The sequence below is a fragment of the Pan troglodytes genome, chromosome 3 (assembly GCF_028858775.2).
Source record: "Pan troglodytes isolate AG18354 chromosome 3, NHGRI_mPanTro3-v2.0_pri, whole genome shotgun sequence".
In the NCBI taxonomy this organism is placed as follows: domain Eukaryota; kingdom Metazoa; phylum Chordata; class Mammalia; order Primates; family Hominidae; genus Pan; species Pan troglodytes.
The window spans coordinates 67769604-67795560 of NC_072401.2; the positions used below are offsets into that span (position 1 = coordinate 67769604).

At 35.9% G+C, this 25957-nt stretch overlaps 1 long non-coding RNA gene across 5 annotated transcripts in view; it reads left to right on the top strand.

The window, feature by feature from the left end:
• The window catches only part of LOC104006099 (uncharacterized), a 94595-nt gene that overhangs the window by 63120 nt on the left and 5518 nt on the right, over nucleotides 1-25957 (top strand). For 4 of the 5 annotated variants that reach the window (XR_008547542.1, XR_008547545.1, XR_008547544.1 and 1 more), the window contains one exon: nucleotides 21139-21219. This is a non-coding gene — a long non-coding RNA (uncharacterized LOC104006099). Of the gene's footprint in view, nucleotides 1-21138; nucleotides 21220-22653; nucleotides 22686-25957 lie in introns of all 5 variants that reach the window. The other variant, XR_010156599.1, reaches the window with a different exon arrangement.

A 25957-nucleotide genomic window follows, 5' to 3' on the forward strand; every position in this document is an offset into this window, starting at 1 on the left:
CAGTACAGAGAGAAAAATTGTAGGCAGACTTCTAAGATGCCTGTAATGACTCTTCCCTCATGTTATTCATGCCCTTTCCTAACTACCTTCACTTGCATCTGGGATGAACCTAGTAACCCACTTTTAGTGAACTGAGTAAAGCAAAGGTGATGGGATGGTACTACCAAGATTAGATTAGATGGTACTACCAAGATTAGATTAGTGATTGCCATCATGCTAGCACACCTCCCTCTTGTCTTTTTGCTTGTTTGCTCTGATGAGGCAAGCTGTTATGCTGTGAGTTGCTCTGCAGAGTGGCCCAAGTGGCAAGAAATTGACGGCAACCTCTGACCAATAGCCAGTAAATAACTGAGGGTCTCAGAGAAACTGATGTCTTTAGTGTGACAACCACGAGCAACTGAATTTTGCCAACAACCATGTGAATGGGCTTGGAAGGGGACTTTTTTTCCAGCTGAACCTTTCTTCATCTGCAGTCCTAAACCACACCTTGATTGCAACTTGAACCGGAACACTCAGGCTAGCCTCACCTGGATTCTCAAACTATGAGACAATACATGTTTTTGTTTTAAGCCACTAAGTTTAGGGATAGTTTGTTGTGCAGCAACAAATAACTAATATAAAGAGCAAGGACTTGAAACAAGAGCCATGTTTTCCAGTATACCAAATAATCTCTAAAGAGGAATTAGGGAACGTTAAGACCTTTATGTGTAAACTACAAATACAACTGTTTTGTAGAAGAGATTGTACTTACTCTGTTTTTTCAAATCTAAGCCTTGCTTTTATTTTTTTTTAAGCATTCTTCTCTTCCTCCATAAAAATGAATCCAAACAATAATTATTTTAGAAACTGTCTTTGTACCCAACTGATGTATTTATGATATTAAAAATGACTTTTATGGGTTTAAAGGTTTTATAAAGATTTATATATGATTTTCTGGAGGGAAATTGGAAATAAAAAAGGATAACAATAGGATATAAGGCAATAAGCTCTCAAGTCTAGAAACAAAGTAATTTATCTTTGTAGCCTTAGCAGTTAGCACAGAATCTGGCACACAGAACACAACACAGATTTGTTTTTCTTGTTCTATGAAAACAATTGTATTTTAAAAAAATAAGAACTATGTAAATAGAGCACAGATTTTGGAGCCAGGACTATTTTATTTCAAATACTGCTTCTACTCCCACTAGCTATATGACCTCAGGCAAGCCAATTACTCCCTTAGAAACTGAAAATTACAACTGAATTTCATTTTGTAAAAAGAAAAAATTAAGAAAGTTTGTTGAGAGGGATATAGTCCTTGTATTAGTCTGTTTTCATGCTGCTGATAAAGACGTACCCGAGACTGGGAAGAAAAAGTTTTTTAATAGGACTTACAGTTCCACATGGCTGGGGAGGTCTCAAAATCATGGCAGGAGGTAAAAGGCACTTCTTACATGGTGGCGGCAAGAGAAAATGAGGAAGAAGCAAAAGCAGAAACCTCTGATAAACCCATCAGATCTCATGAGACTTATTCACTATCATGAGAATAGCATGGGAAAGACCAGTCCCCATGATTCAATTACCTCCCCCTGGGTCCCTCCCACAACACATGGGAATTCTGGGAGATACAGTTCAAGTTGAGATTTGGGTGGGGACACAGCCAAACCATATCAGTCCTGATAGATATCAAAATATTATAACCGTAACAATTTTAAATGAATGTTTATAGAAAAAGAATAGGCACACAGTTCAGTGACTCAATATTGAATGTCCATTAGTCAATCTAAGTACAGTTTGGTAATTTAAGAGTAGTAAATATAGGATTTCAAATAATTTAGGGAAAAAGGATATTTGGATAACAGGATGTTTAAATAACAGGATATTTACAAAAAAAAAACAAAAGACATGAATACTTAATGACACATATAAATTACCATGTTAAAATTCCAAAAATAAACTTGTTAGTATATTAAAATAATAAATTAATACAAACAAGACCACTAACCTGTAAGGAATGTGTTCAAAGAATATAAAGCATAAATCCATAGGAAAACATACAAGATTGCCTAGTACATCTGGGAAAAAGGACAGATTACCTCTCTTTTAAGTTGCATTCATGAAAGTCCATGTAAAGCCCTGACTTATAATTGCTTATTGGTTAGATTGCCAAAGACGAAAAGTAATGGTAGTATCGAATGTGAGTCATGATGCACGGATGTTACCCAAACACCAGGGTTTGGTTGGGGTTCTAATACTCACTGCATGACCAGCCAATAATTGAGACAACGAATATTACAAGGGAAGAAGCCTTTATTCAGATGCTGCAGCTAAGGAGATGGAATATAAATCTTGAATCCATCTCCCCAGTTCTCTGACTATAATTGAAGGTTTATATAGTAAGGAAGGAATGTAGCTATGTGCAGGAAAATGGGAATTAGGGAGGGAAGGAAGAGGAGTTGGTCAACAGGAAGCAGATGATCAGTTAGAAAAGCAGGAATTAGCGGACAAGGAAGAGGCATTTCAGTTCCTTAATACTATCTGGGAAGCCTGAGGGTTGGTTTCCTGAGGAGGGAATTCAGATAAGACAAATGCAAGTTTCAATTGACCAGGAAGGTCAATTTCTATGTTTATGCAAACAAAAACAACAATAAAAACAAAAACCATCTGTAAACATAAGTTCTATGGGGAAATTGAACCTGTTTCAGGGAAACAAACTTTTATAAACTCTATGTGAGAGAATACAATGAACAAGTCTTTATTGAGGGACACTTGTCACTATCTATGATAATTAAGAATCCGCACACCACTCTAGGCCAGGCACAGTGGCTCACGCCTGTAATCCCAGCACTTTGGGAGTCGGAGGTGAGGTGCGTGCATCACTTGAGGTCAGGAGTTTCAGATCAGCCTGGCCAACATGGTGAAACTCTGCCTGTACTAAAAATACAAAACAGTAGCAGGTGGTGGCAGCTGTAATCCCAGCTACTTAGAAGGCGAGGCAGGAGCATCACTTGAACCTGGGAGGCAAATGCTGCAGTGAACCAAGATCACGCCACTGCATTCCAGCCTGAGAGGCAGAGCAAGACTAACCTCAAAAAAAAAAAAAAAAAAAAAAAAGAGAACCCACACCACTCTTCTAGAAAATTCTGAGGAGATTATTGTAGTGGCATAAAGTTGGAGTTTCCAAAATCATATCGTAAAAAGAGACACAGAAAGTTGGATAGCAAAACAAAACCTCACAGCTAGCAAATACAACAAAAATGGATAATAAAGTATCTCCATGGACTCCAAAATACAAGCAGATGGAATGAACCACCAATAACAATATTATTGCAATGTACAACATCTCTAGGAGGTATGAGAATAAAGCCAATGGGCATCTAAATGACCTGGAAAAGATTCTCACCTGAAAACAATCACTACAAGTGAAACCTGGTAAGATGCAAAATCTAGATTGTTATAAACTCCACAAAGCAAACATGTTTTCTTCAACAACAACAAAAAAGTAAGAAAAAAAGGGATAACAGGATGCCCAGGAAGCATTATATCTGGTTCCTGATTCAAGCAAACTATAAAACAACTGACAACTGAAAATATGCACGCTGACTAGCTAGATATTTGAGGATTTTTTAAAAGAACTTTTTAATATGTACAAGTTGTATCACAGGTTAAAATTAAAAGTCATTATCTCTTAGAGAGGTATATTGAAATACGTATAGTTGAAACGGCAATGATTTGCTTTATAAAAAGCAATGCTAATCGTAAAAATGATATTCTTCAAAATAAAATGGGAAGGGAAGAAGTGGATGGGAATGTAGGTGAAATAATACTTGCCATTTGTTGATAATGATTGAAAGAGAATGCTAATTACTTGTGGGTTTTGTACTATTCTGTTTTAGTATATGTTTAAAATTTTTGATAATAAGTTAAAACTGCATACACCATTGACTTGGTAATTTTACTTCTATCAGTTTATCTACAGATACACTAACAAACATAATTGTAAAGCAGATGTGAAATGAACAGCAAAAAATCTAGAACTAACTTAAAGGAGATGTTGTACCTGGTTGAAAAACATAAACTGTTATAACAAATAATAGAAATATATAGGTATTAAATAGCAAGTTTCCTGTGGACTAATCATGATGTTAAAAAAAGAAACTTGCAGCAAATTATTTCTCCTAAGTAATATATTAAATCTACATACAGCAGTCCTCCCTTAGCTATGACTTCACTTTTCATGATTTCAGTTACCCACAGACAACTGCAGTTCAAAAATATTAAACAGAAAATTCTAGAAATAAACAATTTATAAGTTTTAAATTGCATGTCGTTCTGAGTAGCATGATGAAATGTGGCACCATCCTGCTTTGTCCCACCCAGGATATGAATTATCCTTTCGTCCAGCATATCTATACTATACAGTATGAATGTATAGAAAAAATACAGTATATATAGAGAGGTCAGTACAATCTTCAGTTTCAGGTATCCACTGGAGATCTTGAAACATATTTCCTGAGGATAAGGGCAGACTACTATATATAAATTTAGGTCAGTGAGAAATATATAATTAAATAAAATGTGTGTATATACGCTTGTAAATATATATACACATATGTGTGCATGCACACAAAACCACACATACACATTGCATGTCCCTAGAATGGTTTTGGTAGAATATGTACCAAATTGATATCAGTGGCAAGTTTTATAACATGCTTTTTTGTTTTATTTTGTTTTCATTATCACTTATCCATTTATTCACTCATTCATTTAACATATATTAATTTAGCATATACTATTGCCATGTACTATTGTAGGTATTGGAATATGCTACTTAACAACATGGACATAAATCACTGTTCTCCCAGAAATATGATCTTGAGAGATGGATAATATACCAGATAAATACGTAAGAATTACAGTATGTCAAGAGACAAACAGAAAAGGAGTGGGAGAGGGAGACTGATGAATTTTTAGATAGAATGGCTAGGGAAAGCCACATTGAAAGGGCAACTTTTAAGTAAAGACTTGAAGGAAATGTGGGAAATAAGCTTAGTGATTTTCTTGGCAAAAAGCTGTAAAGCAGAGAGAACAGCAATTAGAAGATTCTGTAGCAAGATTATGCCTTCTAAATTTGAAGAACAGCTTGGAGATCAGTGTGGCTGAGGGGAATGTGGGGAACGGTTATAGGAGATGAATTCAGAGAGGAAGCTGGGCGCTGAATCTTGTAGTAAAGATTTAGTATTTTACAATGAGAGAGATGGGAAAGGGCATCAGATCTTTCTTGTTTCTGGAATATTCGCTTTGGAGATTTTTCTTTATAGTTGTTTTGTTGTGATTTATAAAAAGTTTGTATTATTTTTCATAGGAAGATCCTTATAAAAAGACATCTACAGTTGTCTTTATTTAATTTGAAAGTGTTATGATTTCCAAAAAAGGCTTTCTATTATCTTGGCTGCCAATGGTCATTCATCTGTGTGAGAACCAATGAAATCAAACCTTGAGTCATTTTTAAATACTCATGAGTTTACCTCTAATAATCTTCACTATTCTTTCGTGTAACCACCTGCTAAAACTCATCTCTTCACTTGTCACTACACTTAGATCTACTCTTTGTGTTCGTTCCTTGTAACTCTAGATAACAGAAATACCTGCATGTGGACACAACAAGAAGATGTTGCTTCTATGAACAGAAATTCACTTTCCCAACAAGTGGTTTTACCAACCAATCACTTATAATCTACTAGTAATTATATCATGCTAGTCACATGTCTTGTGTGTAGCCTAAAGAGCAAGTTACATCTTTCTGAAGTCTTTCGGTAAGACGGCATGTCCTCATGAAGAGAAAAGTTATATCCCATATATGACCATCTCCTCCCTAATAAGACAGTAGAGCTTTCCTCCAATGGCTACCTCATGCTGTGTTTGCCAGTACAGCCCTTGCTAAACCTTATTTAGTGCTGGTTCCTAATTGAGTAGTTAAGTGTTGGTATAGACAGTTTTTATTTATGAGTCAAGAAAGAAAAGAAAGATGTGTGTTGCTATCAAGTTTTAATTGAAGCACACTTTACTCTCTTTTGACTAAGTACCTCATTGCCATTTTCATAATGATTACAACCTTGAGAGGAAGCTCTTCTGATAACTGCAGGCTGGTAATGAGAAAGCATGCTGTGCTGTAGCTAAATGACAGCTGAGATTTCCCCCACAATAATATATAATCCATGAAGAGATTAGAATTAAATGGAATTGTCCTGTTTTCAGCAGTCTAAAAGGAGCCTTTGATGTGAACTTGCAGCTTAATGTTGAAACGTAAAGCTCTGTCACCCTCTCCTTATGTTTAAAGAAATGGCATGATTATTACTTCCCCTCACTTCTACCAAAAAAAAAACCCAAAATATTAATTTTCACTGGATGCGCTATCAGTTAGGAATTATGTTTAACTGTCTATGACAGGAAAGTCTACATAACTATGACTAAAACAAGACATACTTATTTCCTCACTGATTAAGGAGGCCTGAAAGTGGACAGTCTACATTTGTACGGAAGCTGCAGTCAGCAGCAGGAACTTCGGCTTCTTCATTGTTTTTCCTTTGCCATCTTTAGTGTATGGCCTTTTTTTCTTTTTCTTTTTCTTTTTTTTTTTGTTGCCCAGGCTAGAGTGCAATGGCAGGATCTTGGCTCACTGCAGCCTCTGCCTCCTGAGTAGCTGGGATTACAGACTCCCACCACCATGCCCGGCTAAATTTTGTATTATTTTTGTGTGTGTGTGAAGATGGATTTCACTATGTTGGCCAGGCTGGTCTCAAATTCCTGAGCTCAAGAGATTCGCCCACCTCAGCCTCTCAAAGTGCTGGGATTACAGGTGAAAGTCACCATGCCCGGCAGCCTATAGCTTTCTATTTCAAGGTTTCCTAATGGTCCAAGACGGCTGGTAGAGTTCTAACTATCATAGCAACATTCCAACAAGAATAAGGAAGAAGAAGAAAGATAAAGGACTCACTGCTAGCTGAGGCAGCCCCCTGGAAAAAATATCAATAATGTCTACCTACATCTCATTGGCCACCTCTCACTATAAGAAAGAATCAGTAATATAGACTTTTAGCTGGGCTAATTGTATCTTTATAATGTAAGGGTTTTATTAAAAGTAATTGCAAACACTGCAGTTGCTTTTGCACCAACCTAATAGTAAAAGTACTTATAGTTTACTTGGCTGACCCCTGCTGATATTGATCCTGTCTTTTTAAAAGGGAAGCTCTGAATGATGGCTGGGTGTGTAACACATAGTTGTTTAGTCACTAAAGAGTGAGTTTAGTCTGTCACTCCTTTCCAACATTTTAACTATAAAAGAGAGCATAATTGAAAGCCTGATGATTGGGGACTAGGTCTAGAAATCAATGATTGTGGACTTAGTAATGGATCCCTAAAGTTTTTTCTAATTTGATTTCCTTCCTTTATATCCTATCATTTATCTTCCTAATAAATATTTGGTTTATGCTTTCTTTAAGGAAACACAGAGTGAAGGTTAGTATGTTAAAGCTTTTGCTGACCCTGTTGTTAAGAAATGTGTTTAAAGGTGGGTACAGTGGCTCACACCCATAATTCCAATGATTTGGAAAGCTGAGTCAGGAGCATCACTTAAGACCAGGAGTTCAAGAGTAGCCTGGGCAACACAGCAAGACCCCCATCTCAGAAAGAATAGAAGAAAGAAAGAGAGAGAGCAATACATTTGAATATGTTTGATCTAGTCTTTCTGAAATTACTTGACCTTCAGAAACCACCCCCTCCTGCCTCTCCTTGAAAACACACATAACATCTCAAAGAACAGAAAAATATCAAAATAGTTTGGGAAACGTGGAGATAAGTCCTAGAGGAGCTTCTTTATGCTTCATCGAGACAGAAATGTTATCATGATAGGGATTATTTTGCAGGCAGGATAACTTTTTCTAACTCTTTGAATAAGAGATATAATATGAATACCAGTTTACTGGGAACCACTAAGCTTATTTTGAGATCAGTAAATCAGTTTTTTTTTTCTTTTTCTTTGAAGAACTACAAAATGGAAATACTTATTCAAAAGCTTTATCTTTAGTCCTTTGTATTTCAGTTTTTAACACAGTAAACCTTCTCTTGCCAACCCATGGTAGCTTTTGGTAGAGAAAAGAACCCTAGCAGAATGTGTTAAAAAATAAATAAATAAATCTCTGGTACTTGTAAGAGACACTCTTTATTTTTCCTTTTTTTTTTCCACATTACTTCGCTTCACCAAGTTCATTTAATGTAGTTTGGAGTTCCAGTTAAAGTTCTAAGTGGATCCCTGTATGGTTTATTACAAAGGAGATCACATAATAGCAGCTAAATGAAATGCAGGTCAGGTCTTCTATTCTTTCATTTAAAAAAACAATGTTTATTAGAATAGTTGGCAAGATGGCCGAATAGGAACAGCTCTGGTCTGCAGCTCCCAGTGAGATCAACGCAGAAAGCAGATGATTTCTTCATTTCCAGCTGTGGTACCTGGCTCTTCTCACTGAGACTGGTTAGACAGTAGGTGCAGCCAACAGAGGACGAGTCAAAGCAGGGTGGGGTGTTGCCTCACCTGGGAAGTGCAAGGGGTCAGGGAATTCCCTCCCCTAGCCAGGGAAAGCCATGAAGACTGTGCCGTGAGGAATGGTGCATTCTGGCCCAGATACTAGGCTTTTCTCATGGTGTTCACAACCTGCAGACCAGGAGATTCCCTCCGGCACCTACACCACCAGGGCCCTGGGTTTCAAGCACAAAACTGGGTGGCCGTTTGGGCAGACATAGAGCTAGATGAAGGAGTTTTTTTTCATACCCCACTGGCACCTGGAAGCAAGACAGAACCCTTTATTCCCTTGGAAAGGGTGCTGAAGCCAGGGAGCCAAAGTGGTCTAGCTCAGCAGATCCCACGCCGACAGACCCCAGCAAGCTAAGATCCACTGCATTGAAATTGTCGCTGTCAGCACAGGAGTCTGAAGTCGATCTGGAATACTGGAGTTTGGTTGGGGGAGGGACGTCTGCCATTACTGAGGCCTGAGTAGGTGGTTTTCCCCTCACAGTGTAAACAAAGCCGCCAGGATGTTCGAAGTGGGCGGAGCCCACTGCAGCTTGGCAAAGCTGCTGTAGCCAGACTGCCTTTCTAGATTCTTCCTCCCTGGGCAGGGCATCTCTGAAAGAAAGGAAGCAACCTCAGTCAGGGGCTTATAGATAAAACTCCATCTTCCTGGGACAGAGCACCTGGGGGAAGGGGCGGCTGTGGGTGCAACGTCTGCAGACTTAAATGTCCCTGCCTGCTGGCTCTGAAAAGAGCAGTGGATCCCCAGGCACAGTGCTCAAGCTCTGCTAAGGGACAGACTGCCTCCTCCCTCATGGTGGTCCCTGACTCCCATGCCTCCCGACTGGAAGACACCTCCCAGCAGGGGTTGACAGACACCTCATACAGGAGAGCTCTGGCTTTCATCTGGCAGGTGCCCCACTGGGACAAATCTTCCAGAGGAAGGAACAGGCAGCCATCATGGTCGTTCTGCAGCCTCTGCTGGTGATACCCAGGCAAACAGGATCTGGAGTGGACCTCCAGCAAACTCTAGCAGACCTGCAGCAGAGGGGCCTGACTGTTAGAAGGAAAACTAACAGACAGAAAAGAATAGTCTCAACACCAACAAAAAAGACATCTACACAGAAACCCCATCTGAAGATCACCAACATCAAAGACCAAAGGTAGATAAATCCATGAAAATGAGGAAAAACCTGTGCAGAAAGACTGAAAATTCCAAAAACCAGAACGCTTCTTCTCCTCCAAAGGACCATAACTCCTCACCAGCAAGGGAACAAAACTGGAAGAGAATGAATTTGACAAATTGACAGAAGTAGGCTTCATAAGGTGGGTAATAACAAACTCCTCCAAGCTAAAGGAGCATGTTCTAACCCAATGCAAGGAAGCTAAGAACCTTGAAAAAAGGTAAAAGGAATTGCTAACTATAATAACCAGTTTAGAGAAGCCAGGGAAACATAAATGACCTGATGGAGCTGAAAAACACAGCATGAGAACTTCATGAAGCATACACAAGTATCAATAGCCGAATCGATCAAGCAAAATAAAGGATATCAGAGATTGAAAATCAACTTAATAAAATAAATCATGAAGACAAGATTAGAGAAAAAAAGAATGAAAAGGAATGAACAAAGCCTCCAAGAAATATGGGGCTATGTGAAAAGACCAAATCTACATTTGACTGGCATACCTGAAAGTGACGGGGAGAATAGAAACAAGTTGGAAAACACTCTTCAGTATATGATCCAGGAAAACTTCCCCAACCTGGCAAGGCAGGCCAACATTCAAATTCAGGAAATACAGAGAATGCCACAAAGATACTCCTTGAGAAGAGCAACCCCAGGAAACAGAATCCTCAGATTCACCAATGTTGAAATGAACAAAAAAATGTTAAGGGCAGCCAGAGAGAAAGGTCAGATTAACCACAAAAGGAAGCCCATCAGACTAACAACAGATCTCTCTGCAGAAACTTTACAAGCCAGAAGAGAGTGGAGGCCAATATTCAACATTCTTAAAGAAAAGAATTTTCAACCTAGAATTTCATATCCAGCCAAACTAACCTTCATAAGCAAAGGAGAAATAAAATCCTTTACAGACAAGCAAATGCTGAGAGATTTTTTGACCACCAGGCCTGCCTTATAAGAGAGCTCCTGAAGGAAGCACTAAATATGAAAAGGAAAAACTGGTACCAGCCACTGCAAAAACATCCCAAATTGTAAAGACCATCAACACTATGAAGAAACTGCATCAACTAACAGGCCAAATAACCAGCTAGCTTCATAATGACAGGATCAAATATTAACCAAAACCATAACAATATTAACCAAAAATGTAAATGAGCTAAATGCCCCAATTAAAAGACACAGACTAGCAAATTGGATAAAGAGCCAAGACCCATTGGCATGCTGTATTCAGGAGACCCATAACATGTGCAAAGACACACATAGGCTCAAAATAAAGGGATGGAGGAGTATTTACCAAGCAAATGGAAAGCAAAAAAACAGCAAGGATTCCAGTCCTAGTCTCTGATAAAATAGATTTTAAACCAACAAAGATAAAAAAAAGACAAAGAAGGACATTATGTAATGGTAAAGGGATCAATGCAACACAAAGAGTTAACTCTCCTAAATATATATGTACCCAATACAAGATCACCCAGATTCATAAAGCAAGTTCTTAGAGACCTACAAAGAGACTTAGACTCCCACACACAATAATAGTGGGAGACTTTAGCACCCCACTCTCAACACTAGACAGATCAATGAAACAGAAACTTAACAAGAATATTTAGGACTTGAAGTCAGATCTGGACCAAGCGGACCTAATAGACATCTACAGAACTCTCCACCCCAAATCAAAAGAATATACATTCTTCTCAGCACCACATCATGCTTATTCTAAAATTGACCACATAATTGGAAGTAAAACACTCCTCAGCAAATGCAAATTAACAGAAATCATAACAGTCTCAGATGACAGTGCAATCAAATTAGAACTCAAGATTAAGAAACCCACTCAAAGTTGCACAATTACATGGAAACCGAACAACCAGCTCCTGAATGACTACTGGGTAAATAACAAAATTAAGGCAAAAATAAAGATGTTCTTTGAAACCAATGAGAACAAAGACACAACGTACAAGAATCTGTGGCACACAGCTGAAGCAGTGTTTAGAGGGAAATTTATAGCACTAAATGCCAACAAGAGAAAGCAGGAAAGATAATGCCCACAAGAGAAAGCAGGAAAGATGTGAAATTGATACCCTATCATCACAATTAAAAGAGCTAGAGAAGCAAGACCAAACAAATTCAAAAGCGAGTGGAAGACAAGAAATAACTAAGATCACAGCAGAACTGAAGGAGATAGAGACATGAAAAACTCTTCAAAAAATCAATGAATCCAGGAACTGTTTTTTTGAAAAGATTAACAAAATAGATAGACTGCTAGCCAGATTAATAAAGAAGAAAAGAGAGAAGAATCAAATAGATACAATAAAAAAGGATAAACGGGATATCACCACTGATCCCACAGAAATACAAACTACCATCAGAGAATACTATAAACAACTCTATGCAAATATACTAGAAAATCTAGAAGAAATGGTTAAATTCTTGGACACATACACCTTCCCAAGACTAAACCATGAAGAAGTCAGATCCCAGAATAGACCATTAAGAAGTTCTGAAATTGAGGCAGTAATTAATAGCCTACCAACCAAAAACAAAAAGCCTAGGACCAGATGGATTCACAGCCAAATTCTACCAGAGGTACAAAGAGGAGCTTTGAAACTATTCCAAACAATAAAAAAAGAAAGACTCCTCCCTAACTCATTTTATGAGGCCAGCATCTTCCTGATACCAAAACTTGTCAGAGACGCACAAAAAAAAGCAAATTTCAGGCCAATATCTCTGATGAACATCGATGCAAAAATCCTCAATAAAATACTGGCAAACCAAATCCAGCAGCACATCAAAAAGCTTATCTACCACAATCAAGTTGGTTTCATCTCTGGGATGCAAGGATGGTTCAACATATGCAAATCAATAAACATAATCCATCACATAAACAGAAGCGATGATAAAAGCTGCATGATTATCTCAATAGATGCAGAAAAGGCCTTCGATAAAATTCAACACTCCTTCATGCTAAAAACTTCCAATAAACTAGGTATTGATGGAACGTATCTCAAAATAATAAGAGCTATTTATGATAAAACCACAGTCAATATCATACTGAATGGGCAAATCTGAAAGCATTCCCTTTGAAAATTGGCATTAGACAAGGATGCCCCCTTTCACCACTCCTATTCAACATAGTATTGGAAGTCCTGACCAGGGCAATCAGGCAAGAGAAAGAAATAAAAGGTATTCAAATAGGAAGAGAGGAAGTCAAATTGCAGATGACATGATTGTACATTTAGAAAACCCCATCATCTCAGCCCAAAATCTCCTTAAGCTGATAAGCAACTTCAGCAAAGTATTAGGATACAAAATCAATGTACAAAAATCACAAGCATTCTTATGCACCAATAATAGAGAGCCAAATCATGAGTGAACTCCCATTCACAATTGCTACAAAGAGAAAAGTATACCTAGGAATCCAACTTACAAGGGATGCAAAGGACCTCTTCAAGGAGAACAACAAACCACTGCTCAAGGAAATAAGAGAGGACACAAACATGAAAACATTCCATGCTCATGTATAGGAAGAATCAATATTGTGAAATTGGCTATACTGCCCAAAGTAACTTATAGATTCAATGCTATCCCCAATTAACTACCATTGACTTTCTTCACAGAATTAGAAAAAAACTACTTTAAATTTCATATGGAACCAAAAAAGAGCCCATATAGCCAAGACAATACTAAGCAAAAAGAACAAAGCTGGAGGCATCATGCTACCTGACTTCAAACTATACTAGAAGGCTACAGTAACCAAAACAGCATGGTACTGGTACCAAAACAGATATATAGACCAATGGAACAGGACAGAGGCTTCAGAAATAACACCACACAACTACAACCAACTGATCTTTGATAAACCTGACAAAAACAAGCAATGGGGAAAGGATTCTCTATTTAATAAATGATGCTGGGAAAACTGGCTAGACACATGCAGAAAACTGAAACTGGATCCCTTCCTTACACCTTACACAAAAATTAACTGAAGATGTATTAAAGACTTAAACAGAAGACCTAAAACCATGAAAACCCCAGAAGACAACCTAGGCAATACCATTCAGAACATAGGCATGGGCAAGGACTTCATGACTAAAACACCAAAAGCAGTGGCAACAAAATCCAAAATTGACAAATGGGATCTAATTAAACTAAAGAGCTTCTGCATAGCAAAAGAAACTATCACCAGAGTGAATCAGCAACCTGCAGAATGGGAGAAAATTTTTGCAATCTATCCATCTGACAAAGGGCTAATATCCAGAATCTACAAAGAACTTAAACAAATTTATAAGAAAAAAAACAACCCCATTAACAAGTGGGTGAAGGATATGAATAGACACTTCTCAAAATAAGACATTTATGCAGCCAATTAACATATGAAAGAAAGCTCATCATCACTGGTCATTAGAGAAATGCAAATCAAAACCACAACGAGATACCATCTCACACCAGTTAGAATGGCGATCATTAAAAAGTCAGGAAACAACAGATGCTGGAGAGGATGTGGAGAAATAGGAATGCTTTTACACTGTTGGTGGGAATGTAAATTAGTTCCACCGTTGTGGAAGACAGTGTGGCAATTCCTCAAGGCTCTAGAACCAAAAATACCATTTGACCCAGCAATCCCATTACTGGGTATATACCCAAAGGATTATAAATCATTCTATAGAGACACATACACACATGTTTATCATAGCACTATTCACAATAGCATACACTTGGATTCAACCCAAATGCCCATCAATAATAGACTGGATAAAGAAAATGTGGCACATATACACCACGGAACACTATGCAGCCATAAAAAAGGATGAGTTCATGTCCTTTGCAGGCACATGGATGAAGCTGGAAACCACCATTCTCAGCCAACTAACACAGGAACAGAAAACCAAACACTGCATGTTCTCACTCATAAGTGGGAGTTGAACAATGAGAACATATGGACACTGGGAGGGGAACATCACACACTGGGGCCTGTCAAGGGGTGGGAGGCTATGGGAGGGATAACATTAGGAGAAATATCTAATGTAGATGACGGGTTGATGGGTGCAGCAAACCACCATGGCACGTGTATACCTATGTAACAAACCTGCACGTTCTGCACATGTATCCCAGAACTTAAAATACAATAAAAAAATTAAAAAATGTTTATTGGACGCTTTCTATGGGCAAAGCATAGTTCTGGGCATAGTGTTAAATATTTGCAAAGTAATTGGAAATAATTTTTTGGCTAAGCTGTTTCTATCTAGCAGCAGTTATGTATTTATTATTCCACCGACTCTAATGGTGTACTCTAACTTAATATGTAGTAGTAAATAAATATCTAATGGGATAATTAAATCTCAGTAGGGACATAATTGCTGAATAGCATTCTAATACTCTGGAGACACCAGAGCTTTAGCTCATTTAATCAAATAAATTTTATTATATGCATAGACAGTTTCTATTTTCTCTCTAAAGGATGGTCTTTACAGCACCTGTTTTTCTGTAACAGTCACATCAGGATTTATTTGTAGCACAATATGCTTAGTTACAATAGTCTTGAGAGTTATAATCCTTTTAAGCACTCCCTTCACTTGAAAGCATTTTCAAACACTTTGGGCATGCGACTACATAAGCCCCAAGTGTGATTTAATCCTCAGTATTGTGGGTTGATCTTGAAGCTGATACTCCTCTGAGAAAATTTAAAGCATATGTTGATTTTGTATGTTGTTATTTATCTGGGATAACAGGAAATGAAAAATGTCACCTACAAAACTATAGTTTACCAAAATTATGCAACTGCTTTAATGTGAAACCTATATACATAGATAAGGATAGAGTTCTTTTTTTATAATTAAATTCCACAATTCCAAAATATATCCAGACTTTTAAATCTAGCAAATCTTCAATCAAGCATTCACTTGAACCTTTTTTAACTTGATAAAATTTAATCTTATCTGTAATTAAATCACAATTAGGTTTTAATTATTCTAATTAAAGATTTGTATGATTTTCTTATGATAGTCTCCTCTGTAACTTGTTTTAAATTAAATCTACTGAAATAACAGGTAATTCTTCTGATATATGTCCAAGTCACTGAGTCTCAGATTTGGAACATTTCAAACTATTTTTTTAATGAGACCACTCAATAGGTTTTTATTTTTGTCTAGGTTTTAATATTTCTGGAAATGCTTCAAGAGAAAAATCAAATTTTAGCAGCACGTCTTCTTTTTGTTTACTTGTAAAACCTCAGACAACTTAGAATAAAACTGAGAATCCCAACAAATCAAACACAACTCTATATACAGATGGATCATTGAGCAGAAGAGGCAGAATTGTAATTGCTCTTAACTTCTGCATTCTTTTGGTAGTTGGAAATCCTATGGCATTATACAAGGAATTGTATCTTCTCCTTGACTCAAAGAATGTGCATCCCCCAGTGTATATTGCATACATACTCCTCTTAGAGTCTCTGTGAAATTGGAAAAAAAAATTCTAGGATTCCTTTTTGTCTGCTAGAATTGTGTATATATATACACACACATACACAGCACTCATCCTACACTGCTTAAGTGTTGCTCCTGGGGAATGAACACCCCTTGCTTTTGGCTTGCCCCAGACATGAGTCTGAAGCCCTCTGGCAAAAAGGCTCAGAAGCTGGAGACTGGAAGTCACTGAGATGATGGAAGATAAACCCCAAAACATGTTTGGTCCTGGATTTATCTTCTCCTACTTCAAAGCGCACTGCGTGTCCAAATATTGTGGTCTAGTAGAAGTTACTCTGAGTTAAGAGATAAGATAGTTGGGTCTTAGTTCTGATTCTGCTGTGTGAGTAAGCCGGGTCCTCCATTTCCCTGGGCCTATTGTCCCACAGTTCTGGAGGCTGGGAAGTCCTAGGTCAAGGAGACTATAATCTGGTGAGGGCCTTCTTTTTGTCTTTCAGACTGTCACATTTATCCTTCTTTGCTGCTGTTGGTGACTCTGCTCCACAGAGAACAATCTTCCCCTCTCATCCCTGTTGTGAATATGTATATAAATATTTTTTTCACTTCTTTCTTTTCCAATAGCCGAGTGTGTTTGTGTTTGTGTGTGTGTGTGTGTGTGTGTGTGTGTGTGTGTTGTGTGATAAGATCAGTAGTCCATATTCAAATAAGATGCTTAGGCGCAAAGTACGCCTTGGGGAAAGTTCCCCCAGTTTCATCTGAAAGATTGTTTCAAGCTGAAAGAAGAATCCTTTTGAGTGTAACAGTTCTTTTATTTAGATGTGTATATTGTGGTGGTGTGTATCCCTCAGCTATAAGTCTTCGGACTTGGTGAGAGTAAAAGCCTTTCTGGATATCTCTTGCTAATCCTGGATTAAACCTAATAGCATTTTTATTTCTATCCTATTTTGAGAAAGAGTTTTCATCAAAACCAATTTAATTATCTTTTCAAGTACATGTAAGTGTTTAGAAAAAGTAGTATTTCTGTATTTGAAAATTTCAGATTTACAGAGTGAAATTTAATGCTTTGTTATGAAAATGAGAAGAGTAAATAGAAGAACTAAACTTTTTCTGATTTCCTAACGTTTACAATCAAGGCCTGTTAAGGATAGCACAGAAATTAATTGCAACCAATAGAAATGTGCAGCTTTGTAATATTGATTGAATTGTGACTTTAACTTTTGCTTTTTATTAGCATTACACTGATGAAATGGAAATGGAATTGAGTAAAGATAAACAGTGAACTCAGTCAGATATGAAGCACGATTTAGATATGAAATAATGAAGTTCATAAAGTTCATGTCTCACACAGACTTGGCAAGCTATAGTATTGTAAGAAATGATGCTAATACCAGTGTATCTGGTCAGCTTCCCCCTCATACCAGCTTCTAGTAAGACTTTGCTGTTCTAGTCAAAGATATCGTCAGTAGCCTAGGGTTGACCAATCATGGTACCCAATCCTTTGGGCAAAACTGGTCCAGGGAAAGGTGAAAGAATCACGCATGGTGAATCTGAATCCTTCCTGGCAGCTTTCTAACCAGTTTCAGGGAAGAGACCTTTCATAGTCTCATGGAGCCATTTGATTGAAATTCCAAGCTGCTTTCAAACATGCCTCTGTCTATGAAAACAGGGGGTCCTGCTGCAACAATGATAGGTTACAATCCTTAAGTATTTATTATGTGTCAGGCACTATTCTAAACACTTTAGTAACTCATGCTTTTAACTCTATTACCCAGCAGACCTTTGTAGTAGATTTTATTATTTTCCCAATTTTACAGAGTAGGGAGCTGGGGGCAGACAGGAATTTGCTCAAAATCACAAAACTAGAAAATGGAGGAAGCAGGCTTTTAACTCAGGCAGTCTAAACTCAAAGTCTGGACACTCAGCCACCATAAAATTGTGCCTTTCAGTAGAAAAAAAATCAAGTTATTACACAGGGAGAAACAGAAATAAGACACAGAAAAAGTCTGTAGTGTGTTTATTGTCCTGGTTCCCAACCAGCTCTGGCAGCCAAAATCATCCCTGATGAGGTGAATCAATAAATTCCACTAATTCCATTAAAAGTACTTTTAATTCTATTAAAGCATTGGTTCTTTATTTCGTGTACTTTAAGTAAATGTGAATTATGGCTCTATTATTTAAAACCAAAGTCTCCTGAAAAATACCTAGTAAGAAAGGAGAAACTAGACCACATATGAAACAGATACATCATGGTAGTAGGGTTTAGCAAGGTAAATAGGAAAAAATAACATAGGAAAATGTGCTGATTAGGAAACCCTGATCAATAATTAGCTCCACCATGAATAAGGTATGGTCTTGAAACATCAGATGTCCTCTGTAGTTCTCAGTTTACCGTCTATAAAGGAATTGGATTAAATGGTTTCAAGAGTTGTTTCAGGTCTTCAGCTCTGTGAATTTACATTATGCACAGAAAAGACAAATAGCTTAGAGTGATAGGTGGAGAAGCCCAGAGAGATGAACGAAAATGGCTAGAATAAAATCCAGCTGAGGGCTGAAGCAAACTGGGGCTGGGACTACTGAGAGACAGAAGGGAGACAGGAAAGAGCTAGTTGATAAGTAAATCTCTAGACCAAGTGAGACAAGGCGCTGCTGATTTATGGAACAAAGAAACATCAGATAAAATATAAATGACTTTTATGCAACATAGAAACAAAAAGAGAAAAAGACTAAGGCTAAGATTAAACATAAAATGAAGACGAGAGTAAAATTGATAGGTAGGAAAAGAGAAAACAGATGCTGTATTGCAATGAGATTGAATACACCTTAGTCCAAATCTTAAGGGAGACTGGTTAGGGATGCGGCCAGATGCAAGTGATGATTGGATAAAGAAGAAAGCTCAAGTATTTACCTCTGTGAAAAGTAATGGAAAAGAAAATCATTCTAAACTTCACTTTATGAAAGTAATATAAATTAAGCATCTGGAACAAGCAGAATACATGATATAAATAATTTTTCTGCTCTCTTTAGAAAATATTATCTATCATTGCATAACCAAAGTAGCTATCATCAAAAAAAGAATAGTTTAGGGCTCCAAACTCTTCTAAAATATGTGTGTCAGTTATTTGTGTTAACAACTTGTATATCAGAGATGTCATGTAAATTGCACATGAGTTGATCATTTTCACCTGTGGTTCTTTTCCCTGTCATAGCAAACATAAAAAATCCATTAAGGCATTATTTATGTCTTTCTTACTAATAATACTGTAGAAAACGTTTGAGGACAGTGCTCCAAACAGACATTACCAGTTGATCAGGGGTTGTCACTAGAGTCAAAAATTATTTGCCATCCCATCACATTATCCACAAAAGTTATGTGTTATTTGGTTTAGGCAATTTAGATGTATAATTCTATGTGCTATTCCAAAAACTGAGGGAGAATACTGGTGGGTGTGAGAATGAAACAGAAGTGATTTTTCTATCTAATGAATTGTTCTTATCTTCCATGCAGTCCTCTATACTATTCCTATCTAGAGAACATTTTAGAAATCACTATCAATTATTTACTAAAACTTAAAAAGAAGAATGTGAATTGGGTGGCCCACAAAAGCTAAATACAACACTTAAAGTCATATTGAAGAAACAATAATTATTATTTATTATGAATAAAAAATGACAATCCTTCAGCTTATAGCTTTATTCTATGGAATTATAATCAACTCAGTTTTACAAAGAGTAGGTTTTTGATAGTTGTCACACTGTGCTAAATGCCATGTAGACATATGGTCTAATGATTGTTAAATTTTCCAGAAAAACTTGAAGATGATTTTGTTCCATGTAAATAGTTCCTGATAGGTGTCTGTGATTCTGCTTGATTTAAAATTAATAACTGACCTCTTTCTACTGTGAAAATATTCATAATCCCCCCAAATGATGATAGAAATACAGATATTTTTAATACGAATATTTATTCTGTGAATTAAATCATGAAAAAGATGATTTAATAAGCCAGTTGATTTGTACTTGAATAATATACTATCCATAAACCATATTTAGGCAATTAGCTGCATTCATCTGGGGACAAGAAATTTTCTATTTTGAATTTCCTTATTCATCTTTCTTTCTTGCTTTAAAAAGTAAGAAATATTTAAAATCTTGTTTTTAAATGTTTTAAGAATATTTAAACATGATTAATGCAAATACCCAATATGTATTAAGCAATTAACTCTGTGATTCTCAGCCCCAACTGCACATCGAATCATTGGTAAAATCTAATCACATTAGAATTTACTTACACCTGAGAACCACCCCCAGATATTTTGATTTAATTAGTGTGGTGTGAGGCCTGGCCTTTTTTTTTTTTTTTTTTTTTTTTTAATGTGCTCTAGTGATTCTAATGCAGGGAAGGCTGGGAAAATACAAAACTAACTACTCTATTGACCTTCATAATATTTGAAAATAGCAAGATAAGTTTAATCAAGGTCTTTTCAAAATAAGTGACTAAAATGTAACACTGAATTATTGTATTCTTCATAGGGTCAGTAATTAGTCTTGACTCTGTCTTCTTGGATATTATTCCAATTTTAAAAACCAAATAGTGTCATTATTTATTTTTAATCTTTTAGGCAATCTACGTACACATAGGTTACAACTGCAAAAAATTCTATTAATTAAATAATTTTAGATTATAGAGACAAAGCCTAATAAATCATGAAAATTTGTTAAATGAAAATTTGATCTAAAGACTAAGTTAGGGCTGAAGAACTACCTATTGGGTACTCTGCTCATTACCTGGGTCATGGGACCATTCTTACCCCAAACCTCAGCATCACAAAGTCTGCCCATGTAACAAGTCTGCATATGTAACCCCCTGAATCTAAAATAAAAGTTGAAAGTATAAAAAAAAGTTTTTATGCATTTTTCCAGTTTGTCTATTTCTTCTTACTGTGTTATTCTGCATTAATGGAAATTAATGGAATTTTGTTTTCTTCAGTTACAATGGAATGACAGAATTAACAATGTGCTAAAGACTTTCTAAGATGTGAGAAATTACCAGCTTTAAGAGGCATAAAGGGTAAGACAAGGGGAATTATATTTGAGTATACCTTATCTTTTCTTCCCAATATTTAAAATTCATTGTTAATTTTTGGAATATGGGCTTGATTGGTGGAATTAAGGCTGTATACTAAATATCAAATACAAATTCTTTACATCTTATGGTAAGCAAAGCATGAATATCAAAATCAAAATAAAATATTTTAGTGAAATTTTTTTCCCAATTGGAAACATAAAGAGAATTAATATCTTGGAAATTCAGTATGAGTCTTGCTTTCAAATAATTTTGATTATCTGAAAGACCATGTTCATTATAAGAGTTATCTAATTCATAATTAGACATTTTTGTTTAATACAATGATGTGTTTTGACATTAATACATTTAACATACAATCACCAATCTGGACAAGATCTTTTATTTCAATGTATACATAAAATCTTCAGAGCAGTTAACATCCTTGAAACTTTCGGATAAAACATTTATATTTTCTACTCCCGTTAATGGCAGTAAATCCTGAATAAAGAGTCTCAGAGGTAAATAGAGAAGACAAGTTCACTTTTATCTTATGAGATATTTTAATCAAAGAAGATTATTTGCTAGCAATAAACTTTTTAGTATTATAATGAAACAAAAATTATAACTGATTTTTTTAAAGTATTTATAAAACTCAAAATGATATTGCTTCCTGGACATTCTTTAATTTTTCACTTTTTGTCATATGTACCTATGTGATTATTCTACACTTTACACAAAGATCAGCAAGTATCTCCAATTTCAACAGTCAGATTGTTTCACATGCTAAAAACGTTCGTTACCTCTAATAGCTATTTCCACCATGTCTTAGATCTAAGTGTTAATGAGGAAAATAACACTTAGATAAAATCTTTTTTCATAATAAGCAATTACTTCATGTATATGTGTATATTTTACATATATATGCAATTATATATATGCAGTTACACACAGACATACGCATAAACACATGACACACACACACATATACACATATATACATACACACATATGTGTGTGTGTGTGTGTATCGTTTTCCTATGACATTTTTCACCTAACATGCTGGACTAAAAGAGCCATGGCTTTAGCTTCAGTACTGGTGTAACCATTACCAGCTTTGAGAATATGCTGTATTTATTTCCAAAAATTAAAACATATATATCTTTTGGTAAAATTGAGCAACATCTAGACATGTCTGTCTCCTTTCCTGTAATATATTCCCTAGTACCTAAAAATAACCACTTAGAGGGAATAATAAACCTGATCACAGGCATATGGAAGACATGGAGAAAGCCCAAGTGGCCTGATACTAGCTGGAAGAGCCACAGAGGCATCACTGAGCACTTGCTTCAAATGCACAACTTCAGACCCCTCACCCCCAAAGACGGACAAAAACCAAAATTTGCATTTTAAGAAGACTTTCATTTCATTGATTTGCAGGTATCTCTGCAGGTATTTGCAGATATTTGCAGGTAATCTCCTTTTCCCTCCGGTTGCTGCAGCCAGATAGATACTTGACATTAGAAGATAAGAAGCTATATTAAAATATAGAGATTCTACGGTTATGGCAGAATTCTTAGGGCAGTATTCGTCTCAATTTTTCTTTCTCCACCTAAAGATTAGGAGCAGAAATTTAGTGGGGATACTTTAAAAATATTATTTTATCATGAGTTATAAAGCCAATTAATACCTGTATTGGAGGAGTCACACCTCCAGTATTTCATGAACATCAAATATTCAGAAAAAAAACTCAATAGTAACAAGAATATTTTGAGGGGTGTTTCACAAACTGTTTCATGGATCAATAGGTTTGCAATGTATTGCTCTTCAGTTTCCTTGAGGATTTCAGGTGCAAACAGTCTTAGTAAACAGCACAATATATACTCCTCTAGGAGTTTTGCAGTGCAGTCTCTGAAATCCTATAGTTTAAAAATCTGTGTTGTGTTTTGTTTCACATCTCCCAAATGTATTTAAACTTAGAACCATCTTTTTTTTTTTTTTTTTTTTGAGACAGAGTTTCGCTCTAGTTGCCCAAGCTGGAGTGCAGTTCCATCTCTTTTTATCAGGTGCAAACTGCTGAATATAGACTAAAAAATGATGTGTTATCACATTGGAAATACAGTTGTTAAAACTGTTGTGTAAAGATTAAATTTTGAAAAATTGTGTACGTAAACTTCTAATTATTATACATGCCATAACAATCGAATGAGCCAGCCATACATATTAAGGTGGAACTTTAACTAGAATTTGATTTAAGAAACAGATTACTACTATCCAACCATGATTAGGGGTGAGAGGACTAATAGAATCAACAAGACACCAACAAAATTTACTTAGTATTAACCCAGAATCTGTTTAAGAATTTTCTGGATGAGAATTTTATGTGTGCCTGGTACGCTATATATATATGTATATTACAGACAAAATGCTGTATTTAGATATTTGGAGATGAGAAACCCTATTCTTAGAGAAGTTAATGTGCTGAAACTTACAGAATAATTGACAGAACCAGAATTCAAAAATCAGTCCTCTCTTCTCTCTCAATAGATAGATAGATAAGTAGAAATAGCTATATTGATCTCTTTCTTTCTCTCTCTTTATATGTACATATTATATTTATAGATATATTAAATACCTTATAAAGTGGGTTCACATAAACTTTTAGTTCCATGTTATTGCAACATTTCCTTGAATGCCTGTTTCCTCCCCTTAATTAAATGAAAAGGGTTTGCTTCATTTCTTTTCAACTAATCATTTAGTTGATGCAGTATAAAATGATTAATAAATAAATAGACTGAGAGATTTTGGTTCAAAATACAGTAGCTCTGTGACTGTGAGATCTGAATTTCAGTTTCCTCATAAAAGGAGTACACAGTAATATGTTCCATTTTGTCATATTATTGGGAAGATCAAATGAGGCTACGTAAAGTGCCAGGCACACACTAGGCACTCAGGAGCTGCTGATTCTCTTCCATTTCCTTTGCAGAATGTTTCTTATGGAAACGCATTTTCAATATTATAAAAAAGTGGCTTCCGAATTCGACTTATCCAGCTGATATTTGTGCTCATTCAACCAACACTCAGAGTTAGTAAGCTAAATAATCAGAATCCGTGACACTACAGAATAATGATTATATGACATCTATCTTTGTGATCCAAAATATTTACTAATATATATACTACTTTTTATTCAAAAGAAGAGTGACATGTCACAATGCATAGCTCTAAACTCTTATTTGGACCAGAGGTTCGTTGATGACTGACTGTCTTACTCCCTAGTTTGAGATGAGGAAAAATAAGACCAGGCAGTAGATATAAGACTAAATTTGATTATATCTCATTAATAGCAAATTTTAAGGTCAAACAGTAAATTCTTAATTTAACTTTCTATTTTTCTGGAAAAGAAAAATTGCCTTATAGATGCCTCTAGTGGCGGCAGTTCTCTGAAAACAAAGGTTAAAAAGGTTTTACATTATATTTCCAATGCATGAAGGGGAGGGTGGCAGGGTGTGAGGTAGTGGACATAGGAAATATATTAGGAGCCCATGTTTCAGTTATTATCCTGAAATTTGAAACACTATCCCCAAATCAAAGTTTTGGTAATACCATATAATAACAGTAACTACATCACTTCTTATTTACTGATATTTTTATTGAGGTTTGTAGCTCATGACTTTACATGTGATTGTACAGAGCATTTAAGGAAAAAAAAAAGGATGTAAAGGTTGTACAAGGGAAATATCCAATAACTTGAAATCTGGTAGGTGTATATGAAAAGAATAATGCCATGTGTAAATATATGAGAATCCTAAGCGACCAAAGCCACAACAGCTATATTCTTGTTTCTAAAAAGTGACTTTCTTATCAACAAGGAATAACACAATTAGTTGTTAGTTTTAAAAATAAACTATTGTTTTTTAGAAAGACATATTTTGAATTAGATTTAATGCTTGGCGAGGGGGAAAACAGTATGGAAAAACTTCCAAGTTATCCATCCACTTCCAATGCATTTGCAGGAATTAAATGAAGGCAAATCAACCTGACTCTACAAATCTTGATTTTCTAGTTCACAGGCAAAGGTCAGCATTAAAATATACAAACAAGTGATACTTTATAAATGAACACATTCTGATTGTCTATAGTTGTTTCAAGACATATCAGCTTTTATTACTTAGGGTGATGAAGGAAATCTTTATTCTCAAATGAGACATGAAAACCAAATTTAAATGTTTTTTCTCATTTTTATTGATTCAAAATTTCATTCAATATGTAAACCAGTTTGACAACTTGAAATTCAGGGCATTAAAAAATACTCCAGAGGACTAGGCACTGATTAGCCTAAGAATACACTCTGTCCTAGTCACTGTATCCTGAGTTCCAACCCCAAAGACCTCTACCTACTGTTAAAGCATTGAAGATATTGACTTAACTTTGTCAAACATCTTTTGATAGCAATCAATATATTTCATTTTGAAGTCAGGATCATTTTGCCTGTTTTACATTCAGAAGAAACAGAGGAATTTTTAAATTTTAAAAAGCTATTTTAGGTCTCGGTTTTAAACATATTTCCTTGCCAATGTAGCAAGAAATTTTGTAGTCTTGGATCATTGAGACAAACTTAACTCCTTTAAGATTTAAAATCCTCTGATTTTGGACTAATTGTAAATCTTTTGTAACCTCGTCTGTAGATCAAAGAGTGGAGCATCATCATTTAAAAATTATTCAATCTGAATGGCAATGTTTA